The sequence below is a fragment of the Passer domesticus genome, chromosome 18 (assembly GCF_036417665.1).
Source record: "Passer domesticus isolate bPasDom1 chromosome 18, bPasDom1.hap1, whole genome shotgun sequence".
Taxonomy (NCBI): Eukaryota; Metazoa; Chordata; class Aves; order Passeriformes; family Passeridae; genus Passer; species Passer domesticus.
The window spans coordinates 6,206,468-6,216,552 of record NC_087491.1 but is presented as its reverse complement, the minus strand read 5'-3'; the positions used below and the strand labels follow the sequence as shown (position 1 = coordinate 6,216,552).

At 43.5% G+C, this 10,085-nt stretch overlaps 1 long non-coding RNA gene across 1 annotated transcript; it reads left to right on the top strand.

The window, feature by feature from the left end:
- Positions 1–2,086: 2,086 nt before the first annotated feature.
- LOC135283286 (uncharacterized) lies at positions 2,087–4,345 on the top strand. The gene is made up of 4 exons (XR_010349129.1): positions 2,087–2,279; positions 3,264–3,358; positions 3,943–4,030; positions 4,164–4,345. It is a non-coding gene; the product is annotated as an uncharacterized LOC135283286 (long non-coding RNA).
- The last annotated feature ends 5,740 nt before the right edge of the window (positions 4,346–10,085 follow it).

Genomic DNA, 10,085 nt, shown 5'->3' with positions numbered 1-10,085 from the left:
GGAACAGGTGTGTAGGGAGAACTATTTAGGGAGGAAAGGGTGGAAAGTGGCTGTGGTGATCCCCCTTTTGCTGTGGCCACCCATTAGAGCATTGTGGGGGTGCCAGTGAGTGATGCTTTGGGGATCTCTGAATGCTCCCTCTTCCCTCCCAGCCCCTCTGTGGCACTGTGTGTACCGAGCAGCCAGGACCTGGCAGGATTCTTGGGAGGGAGGTTATGTGGAGGAAAATGACCTCTCTAAGTGAAGAGCAGCACTTCATTGCTTTTCAGTCCTTCTGCTGACGCCAGTTCACAGCCTGCAGCGGAGTCCAGAATACACGTAAAAATAACCCAACACCTGGGCCCTGTGCTGCTGCAGAGAGCAGGCAGGTTTGCAGTCAGTGGTGGTGGTGGGAGCACTCTGAGCACAGGGCAGCAGAGAGGGTCAGCCCCAGCCCTCTGCTCCTGGCACTGACTGCAAACATGTCAGGATCTCCTCCAGAGCCCCCTCCCTGCTGCTCCAGCCAACACGTTGTCATTCTGGTAAGGAATGACACACAGAGAAGAGGAAGGTCACGTTCTTCCTGGGAGAATGATGTTGTTCTCAGTGGCAGGGCATTTCTGGTGTTTTCTGGGTGTATGTTCTGTGGGAGCAGTGTCCCATGAACAGCTACACAGCCAGACTCCGTGCTGGCAGGATGGGACACCTCTAACCCCCAGGGGAGGGGATGGGACGTGTGCTCTGATTGATACCTTAGACAAGGGACTGCCAGATTTGAGGTCATGATGCTCAGTGCTGCAAGACACGCATGAGGGTTTCTCTCATGCTCTGTCCTGTTGTGGCTCAAAGGCAGGAATCTTTTCACCTTTAATGAAAACATCAACATTGGCAAGGACTTAGTGATTGTGGGGCAGAGTGACAGGGAAAGGGAGATCAGGGAGACTTCCTGATACCAAAAAACCTCTTCATGGAAAAAGCAGTGAGCATAATGTTCCTCAAAAATAGGAGAAAGGGAGAAGAGGAGAAGGGGAAAAGAGGAGAAGAGAAGAAATTGAGAAAGGGAGAATGGGAAAGGAGGGGAAGGAGAGAAAGGGAGAAATGGAGAAAGAGAGAAGGGGAGAAAGTGAGATATATCTGAGGTCAATAGGAATTTTTTTGCACCTCCAGTGGATCACTGTATATACCAAAATCAACAAATGATGCCCACAAAATTTATACTGAGGAAATAAATTTATTGGAAGCCAAGACTGAACTTAAACAATGATGTAGCATGTTGATCAGCTACACAGACACTACTAGACTGAGAGTCTGTTTGAGGCTATATTTTTGCAAGTGTGTGTGAAATCAGATTACTAAGACCTCTGAGATATCATTTGCTAAAACACCCATGTGAAAGGGAATAAAATATTTTGTTTCAAAAGATCAGAGAATAATGGGGAGAAGAGAAATGCAAACGTTGTCTGATCTGCTATTCTGATAAAAAATTCAGTGCTGGGTGATTCAGGAGAAGGTTTAACATACCTGCTCATCAGCTCAGATCTAACACATCTAATTGTGCATTTCTTCCCATGGGAGGTCATTTTTGCCTAACCCCGTCTGATAATTAGATTATGTTGTACAGATTTAGTCATTATCAATTTCAACCTGCATAATGTTTGGCTGGACACAGCTCTCAATGAGGTTGCAAACTCTTTGATTCCCCCTAAATTATTCATTTCAGTAATATCCTGTGACAATAAATTCCACAGGTTCAGTTCATCCCATACATGGAAAGTTTTCCCATGCTGCCAGCACATACCTATACCTTGTTGTCCTCATTTCCTTCTGCTGTGTGAAATCCTGCCAGCTTTTTTGGGGCTGGATTTCTCCAAAGGAGAGTGTTTTTATAGGCTAAGATGATCACCTTCTTCACAATACTACCCATGATTAGGGGCTTCTCTTTCAGAGGAAGCATCCCAAGAGAAGGCTGCAGGGAGCTTGTTCTCTGTGTACACTGAGCAGTAAATGTGTTGTTCATCACAGCTGGGAAGTGGGTGAGAAAACAAAAGGAGATGGAGAAGCTCCAACACAAGGAGAATGTGATGTCACTGTGGAAGCCAAGGTGAAAGAATGGAGCTCATCTGCTCAGGTCCATAGAGAGCCCTGTCAGCCACACCAGGGGTGACAAAGCAATGTTTAACCTAATTTCAGCCAATATGCAGCAATGTTTGTAATAACCAGCTGTCAGAGAAGCAGAATAACACACAGGAAAACAGAGAGGAGGGAAACACAGGAGGAGGAGGAAGGAGAAGCAGACCAAGGTGATGGTGGACTCTGGGTTAAATCACCCTCCCTGAGCTACCTGCACTCCCATGGGCACAGAAATTCATGGGAATATCCCAACTCAGGAATTCCAGCCCCTGGAGATCCCACAGTCAGGTGACACCCAGACACACCTCAGAGCAAAGATGGGAGCAGCAGATGGCGCAGCCCTGTGGCTCTGGTCAGGAATGCTGCCACAAGGCATGGAAAAGCCTGAGGAGTTGTAGAAAATACGTGAAAGGAATGGCACGATGAGCACCAGCAGCTGCCTCTGACAAGAGCTGTTCCTTCAGGTGTGCTCAGGCTGGTTCCCTCTCCTGCACACCCCTGACCTGACCCCTGCCAGAAGCACTGTTTGCCCCTTCCTCAGCCACTTTCAAGCCCAGTGCTTTGGGTTCAAATGTTTCATCTGTGCTCAAGCTTTCCCCCACCTTCCCTGGCAGGCACCTCTGGATCTCAGCCATTCCACACCATCCTCCATCCTCTCTGCTTTCCAGAGCCCTCTCTGAGCTCCAGCACTGCAGATCCAGCTGACATCCCTGCTGCCTCTGGACTTTCAGAGTAAATCCAGCCTCTGCTGCCTGCCTTGCCCCTCTCCAATCCACACTCTGGAACAGGCAGTGACTGCTTTCCCCATCAGCTGCCTCCCTGCTACACACTTTCCTCTTCTCTTCATTTCCTCCTCCCCTCAGGATATTGCTGCTGGATGAAGTTTCCCATTAAACCAGCCACTCTTGTAGAAAGGTGGGCTGACATGATTAATGCCATTCAGTGAGGAAGGCAGGAGTGCAGCCAGGGAACAAGGAGACAGGCACATTCCCAGCAGCCACTCATTAGCATTTGCCCCAAAGTGGCAGCAGGGCACAGGATGGACACAATTTTCCCAGCTCTGTCTTGTGCTGGATGCAAACTTTTTAAGGCCAAAAAGGAAGAGAAGCCTCCTTCTGTCTGTTTCATTTTTCATTTAATCTGTACCCAAACAGTGCTGCCTTGGGCCCAGGTACAAAGGAAGAAGTGATCCTCACAAGCCTGTCTTGGTGGCAGTGTGGAATTCACAATCCAAGCTTCAGACTGGGAGGTCAGATTTATTTCTGGTCTTTTTAGGTTTTAGCAGCTTTATGTTTTCTTTCCCTTCACCCCGTTCCCTCTTCCCCTCTGCCATTTGCAGCAGGTCCTCTGTGAGCAGCTCTAGTGCCAAACCCATTCCCTGAGATTTTCCTCACTCACCTGGAAAACCCCAAGAGAGGCCATCCCCTTTCCCTGGCTCTGAACTGCCATCAATTGGGAGAAAGGGCTTGGATAGCAGCCCCCAGCTAACACTCAGCTGAGTGAAGCTCCCTTTGTAGTCAGGGGAGAGGAAAAAATTCTCTCTGCAGTACAAAAAGCAGGAATTTGGCTTGTGTGAGCTGGAGGAGTCTGTTCCCTCAGCTGACAAGCAGAGGAGGTGATGGTGATTGACTTTTGGCCTTTCCAACCTTCCCCCACCACCAGCACACTATGATCAAGATCCTACCTCTTCCCATAACAGTTTGCTGTAAGCAGCCTGAATATTTACATAAGCAAATCAATGAATAAGTAACTAAAAAAAAAGGAAATCTAGTTTTTAAATTGGATTTATTTCCTTCAGCTTCCAGCCATTGATTCTCCTTATGCCTTTTCCAGACTGAAGAACATTTCAGTACCCAGGAACTTTTCCCTGTACAAGTGCCTGTAAAGAACTCCAAGCTTCCAAGTCACCCTTCCTTCCCCAGTTAGTGTTTTTCAAATACTTTAAAATACAAATCATTCATGGAACGTATAAAAAGAGCAGTTCTGGCACTGCTCTCTGTGTAAAACCTCAGAAATACTCTTGTTGGTGTTTGTTTGTTTATTTGTTTTTCCAGGTTACCCAGTGTCCATAAAACCTGCAGTTATCCAGTTTCAGATGTGTAAATGCTCTTAATCTCAAATGAAATTAGCACCATAAAGAGCCAGGGGCCTGGGAATTGCTTCAACAAAAGTCAATCCATTATGTTCATCCACACTTTTATCAATCAAAGCCTCAGTCTCAAAGAATAAAACTAATTCTCTTTGAAAAGATATTTTTATACAAAATCATGTTGACAATGCTGGTTTCTCTTTGATTTCTTTATCAATTAGCATCAGATTATGTGGCCCCATTATTTGATCTGACTGATAACACGTTACCTATTACACAGCTACAACCTTCTGGCCTTTTTGAAAAATAATGTTATTATATAAAGTTCACACAATTACCTATCATGCTGTGAGATTTATTAGAAACTATAGTTAGCAGACCAAGGGGAAGTTCAGCTAATTCCTCAAAGCGTCTTGGTGCAAGTTTTCCATTTCCCATCTTGAATTTTCCAGCGTAATCCTTGTGTTTGGATGTAGATTTTCCATCCTTTTGTTTTGTAACAGAGCAAGGTTTGGATTCCAGCCAATGTTGTGTTCTTATTTTATATGAAACTGTGGTGTTTGGGGTTTTGGCAGTCTAATAAACTCCTCTTACAGAATCACCCATTTGCAATCAACATTTTCTCTGCCTACAGTTACTTTTCTAATCAATTTTGCTTGTAGTTTTCCTCAACTTTTGGAAATTATTGCTTTTGAGACAGCAAATGTACTTATTACTAGTCACAATTCTCTGTTTGCCCATATTGAGAGTTTCTCAACTATGCAAACATCTGATAAGTGAAGAATAGGGAAAATTGTCCAAAAAGTTCTTGCAACTCATTAACGAAAAAGGAAAAAAGAGGGAAGAAAAAAATAAAACCAAAAAGAAGGAAAGAAGAGATTTCTTAGTAAATGGATTTCAGAGCTGAAAAGGAGGAAAATTTGAGGCACTGATTTTGTGCCTGTGGAAGAAAGCAAGGAAATAAACCCTGACACTGAGCTGGCACCATCACTGCCGTGACAGAGATCGTGGCACTTCCACTCCTGCCAGTGCTTTGTCCTCAGCAGTGGGTGAATTTGGCTATCACCTGACAAAAGCTGTAGTTACAGAATCATCCTGGGCCAAAGGGACTCAGGATCTCACTCAATTCTTCCTCCTCAGAGTAATGAGAACTCTGAATTCTGACCTGCTCTTTTACCCAGTCAGGTAAAATCCAAGAGCAGAGATCCATGGATGGAAGAATGGATGTGGCAGGATAATCCCAGAGCAGAGGGAAGATATCCTGCCTTGGCAGTGACAGCCCAGGAGGCCTCCCAGGGTCCCTGGAAATCCCTTTTGCTGTGACTCAATAGGCACTGCTTTAGCTACAATCAGTTTCCAGCACAGAGAATAATTCATCTTTATTCCACATCATGTTTCCTTTTGTAGAAGAGCTACAAGAAATGTCACACGTGACAGGAGCTGTCGGAAAATTGCATTTTCAGAAGTTATCCTGACATTTTCATAGAGGTTTTGGAAGACAGGCTTCACACAGGGGGACCTGTGGTGCCTTTCCCACTCCATATGAACTCTGTTCAGGCTGCACATGAGCAGGCTGGTGGAGAAACCCTTGCTGCTCTCTGCACCAACCCTGAGCTTTGCTGCAGGTCACTCCTGTGCTTCAGCTGGGCTCAGTTACTATCTGAGGCACTGGGGATGTTCCTCCATCAAAAGGTTGCCCTAATTTTGCTCCCTTGGTTAAAAGCTCTCTGTGCTGGCTCCCTTTGTAGGCAGCAGAGAGAAACATGGTCTTGCTGCTGCCTGTGCAGGGTTCCAGGGGAGAATAATTGTTTTAATTAGAGTTTTTAATAATATCTGAAGTGAGGCAGCTTGAATGTTTCTTATGTGTCTTCCTTGATCTAAGTGCATGCCAGAATCCTGGTTTCTGTGTTATCAATTACACCCAGCCTGTATCTTTCAGTTCCATTTCCCTCTCTTTCTCCTGTGGTTTCTCCCTACATGCTATCATTCAGACACTGAATTTCAGACCTGCCAGTTAAAAAAAACATTTTCTTTCCACTCTGAACTTCTTGCTTTGTCATCATGAGGACCTGGATCACTGATGAGCTAATTTTTTATAGTTACTGAAACATTTTCCCCCTCTGAGCTCTTCCCACTAACTTGAGTTGGAGTCCAAGCCCTGGTCTCTACCCTTTCCTTCCTTTTCGGCTCCTCCACTTTTCCCTTCCTTTCAGCCTCTCTGAGTTGACATCCAGCCCACTTTGCTAAGAGGCTGAAGTTCCCTGCCTGTGAAGGCTGAAACTGTGACCATCCAGCCTGTTCCTCCTTTCTTTTGCAAATTACCTTTGTCTGGCTCAGGAAGTGGCCTGACAGATACACGACTCAGGCACGGAGGTGAAAAGAAATCGTTATCAGATCCGTGCTTCTGACTTAGATAAATAAGCATTGGCCATGATTTGCCACTCATTAAAGTGTGTCCCTCAGGAGATGGCTGACAGTTCATTAAGTAAGATGATATATTGTGATTTAAACTCAAGACTGATCAGGCTGGGTGGAAACTCAGTCTACTGTATTCATGATTTCATGCAACTTCTGCAAAGCATTCCTCTGAAGTGTCTGAGCCACGTGGACATCCAAATCCTGCTGTAATTTATCTAACAGGGTAAATTGTGTCATTTAAGTAGCAGAGCTCTGTGCTCAGGCCTTGCATTCCAAACATTTATCCCCCCTCCCAAAGAGGTTTGGTACAGGTTTGGTACAGTGTGTATTCACCAATCTAAGCTTGATTCATGTCCCAATCTGAAGATATGAGGCTTTCCAGTTCCTCCATCCCAATAATCCAATTTTCCAGGCCCTTTTGTCCCTGCTCTGGTCAGTATGAGCTGCCCACAGTCTGCAAAGCAGGACTCTGTAGTTACTGGCAACACGATGAAGTGCCAAGGCAGACTGTCCATCCTTATTTATCTCACTTCATTTCACGCCTCAAATTCAGCTTTTCAAGTTCCACTCCTCAGAGGTGCTGCACCTGATCCAGGGTCATTCATCTTCAGGACAAGTGTCTATTGATCAGCTGTTATCCAATTTAGAGTATCCATGTAATACAACAAGAACTCCGGGGGCTCAAGAGGGAATTCAGTGTGGGACCAAGGGAAGGAACTTCTGCAAACCCTGCAGTGCAAGCACAACGTGGACAGATGCTGTTGCTTTACAGCACAACCCCCAACCCCGAGCACAGGAAGAGCACCAGGATCACTGCCAGAAAAAAAAAAAATAATTAAAAAAACTAGTCCCATGCCCTCCTGCAGGGAGGTGTGAACATTCCTGGCCATGATTTGACAGCAAAAAAAATAATAAAAGAGGAATCCATGCCCAAGCAACTTTACAGGGAGGGTCCATTAATGCCTCCTAAACCCTCTGTAATATGCAAGGCTTACTTTTTTTTTTTTTTTTTTTTTTTTTTTTTTTTTTTTTTTTTTTTTTGTCAAGCCTGAACACAAAGAGCAAATATCTCCTTTCAAGAAGAGTGACCTTTACTGTGCACCAGGAGAAGGAGAGAAGGAGGCAGAATAGAGCTCCCCTGTGAGAGGGGAGCCACACAAAACGTGCCCTGGCTCTCAAGGCTGGCTGGGCTACAGATAGCAGAGCTCTTGAAAACAGAGCTGCACCCACACCAGAGACAGCACAAGAGCTGCCTGGGTACCTTCAATAGACCTATTATTCCTTGGAAAAATCCATTTCTTGGAAATCAGAGCCATTTGCAGCAAAGAATCAGCTTTAACAAATCCTTTCCTGCCTTTTTTTTTTTTTTAAAAAAAAAAAAGAGAATTGACATAATTTTTAAGTTTTCTCTTATTTTTCCCCTGATTGAAACAAGTTCTCTTAGAGCATTCCCAATAATTAAAACTGAACTAAAATGCCAAAATGGCCAAAAAGGACAGAAGAAAATTCCACAAAAATGTTCCTAAAATGACCAAAAAGGACAAAAGAAAATTCCACAGAAATGTTCCTAAAATGGCCAAAAAAAAACCAAAAGAAAATTCCTCAAAAATGTTCCTAAAATGGCAAAAAAGGACAAAAGAAAATTCCACAGACATGTTTCTATTGTTGCCTTAACCAGAATGTAGCTTTGTAAAAACTCAAGTTTCTGTCTGGATATTTTCCTTGGGACATGCAGACCTTTTTCAAGCAGCTCCATGTCATGCTGTTTCTTGTAGTAATTTTGTAGGACATGAACACTGATATTAAGGGTAAAGTAACTCTATTTTGCACCTTCCTCTGATTTTCCTCTTTGATGTTCACCTCCTACTAGAACATTTTCCCTGATTCCACTCTTGGGTTGAAAGCAACCTGATTCACATCTCATGCCAATTACTGTGACATTGTCAGAAGTAAACCAGTTTACACCACCTGAGCAATATTATTATTTAGCAGTGGTATCAGTCCTCTGCCTCCTCCTTCAATATTTCTGCCACAAGATTTGAAGAAAAGCTGATTCCTTTCCTCCCCATCAGAACAAAAGCATAAGCAACTTCATTAGCATCTATATTAGTAAAAAAATCAGAAAAAAATATTTAAAATATCCAATTGTAGCGAAAAATTTGTAGATTTCCTTTATTTTATTCAGGATTCTGAAGAAGTGAACCATTTTCCTTCTGGACCCCATTCTCCCACCCCACCAGGTGTTTGTTTCTCAGGGACAAAACCACTTTATCAGAGTTTCCCACCCTGGCTGTGCTTCTCTGCATTGCAGCTCCATTTTCTACTCCAGACCCATGAAGGGAGCTGAAATAAAAAAAAATCTTTATAAACTGATTCACTTGAGCCCCTCCCTCCACAGAACTGAAGTGACACATCTGCAGGAGGAGCAGTGGGGAAAAAGGGAACAACTGGCTGGAGAAGGGTGGGATATTGTGAATTTGCCTTTGCTGCCAGGGAAATTGTAATGCAGAGCCATCCTTTCCTTGTCTTTCTTCTTGCTTGTTCACCTCTGGGCAAGGACTGAGTTTGTAAAAGCACAAATAATTGGCATATGTTAAAAACATAAACAAAAACAAAAATGACAATTAGGGGGAATAAGAGGGTGGATTAGAATTTTCTGCCTAGGTCTGCTCTCATTTCAGATTCAGCAGCAGGCTCAGGGATCTGGCTCCAGTTTTGTTTGTGCATTTGTTTGTTCAGCTTTTTTTTAATGTGTTTTGTTTCATTTCACCTAATAAATACAGACACAGATATGAATGATGTTCATCTCCACAAAATTCAGGATATAACTATGGCTATTTGATCCAGAACCCATCTGAACTTGAATTTAAGCAAAGAGATATTTTTTACCCTTTTAATAACTATGTTAAAAATGTAAAAAAAACCCCAAACTCAAATTCATAGTGCTTCTCTTCTGCCTTTTTAAAATACAGGGCTGTGAATTTATCTAATTTGAGGCCTAATGTGTGACAAGATTCACACACAGTGATAATATCTTCTATTAAAGCAACGGATATTGTTAGAAAGAACTTCAGCACTCTTCATTTTCTTTGAGACTCTCACCATTCTGTTCTACATCTTTGGCATATACACTAACCCAGGGGCTCTCAACCCCCAGTGGGTCTTACAGGCACAAATCCATTATCACAATATCCCAAACACAGGGAAAAAATTGTCAGGGGTAGCAGGGAAGGAGGTTTTTTATTTGTCTTTCTGTTATGGACTTCAAATTGAATCTGTCAGACAATATCCAGATTATCTGCTCAGCATGAAAACAAAGAATGATTTTTTTGTCTTTTTTTGATGAAAGCTGAGGTGTGTACTAATGTCTTGAGGGCTGAGAGTGTTTCAGACATCTATTACCATAAATTAGCCCTAAAATATTGGAAGCTGGCAGCCCTGCCATTCTCTGATCTCTCTTGCCCAGTCC